Here is a 622-nt window from a genome sequence, read left to right as displayed (position 1 = left end):
TTTGGGGTAGATTTGTCACAGGGGTTGGGACACTGTTTATAACACCTGTACCATGTTGTCAGAGTGCCTGAGTTCACACCCAGGAGCAACAATTAGAAAATATTTTCAAAACTTTTTCCATGATTAGATATTAACGGATTAGATCTCCTTTATTAACGGGAGGACTCATCTGTGCAGATTAACTTCTTGAAGTGACCCTTCCTTGCAAACAATTCTTAGAAGTCAAAACTGTCAGTTGTATAGATAAGCCTAAGAATTATTACAGAAGAACAATACCACAGAAATATTCCGTTTTTGTGGTAGTCTTTCATTTACTGGTAGATAATTCTGAAAACTAGTCTATACTGCACAGTATAACCAGAGATTCTATGGCACAGTACAGTAATTGCCTTAAGACTCATGCTAAATTCCTGCAGACTCTCCGGGAAGGCAGCACCCAGGCTCAGCTCCCAGGCCGAGAACACTGCACGCTGCAGACTTGCCTATTTGTCACAGAACTTCTAAGATAAATACTGAATTATACAGCTTACTCAGTGTCTAGGTCAAGGACAAAATCGTCTTGAAACCTATATGTAGAAGAACGTTTTTAATTTTAAATTTTGTACCATAATTCAAATTGTAG

This window comes from Ochotona curzoniae, unplaced genomic scaffold (assembly GCF_017591425.1).
Source record: "Ochotona curzoniae isolate NIBS_2020 unplaced genomic scaffold, NIBS_Ocur_1.0 contig_2754, whole genome shotgun sequence".
Lineage (NCBI taxonomy): Eukaryota > Metazoa > Chordata > Mammalia > Lagomorpha > Ochotonidae > Ochotona > Ochotona curzoniae.
The sequence above is the reverse complement of the archived record's forward strand: the minus strand, read 5'-3'. Positions refer to the sequence as shown.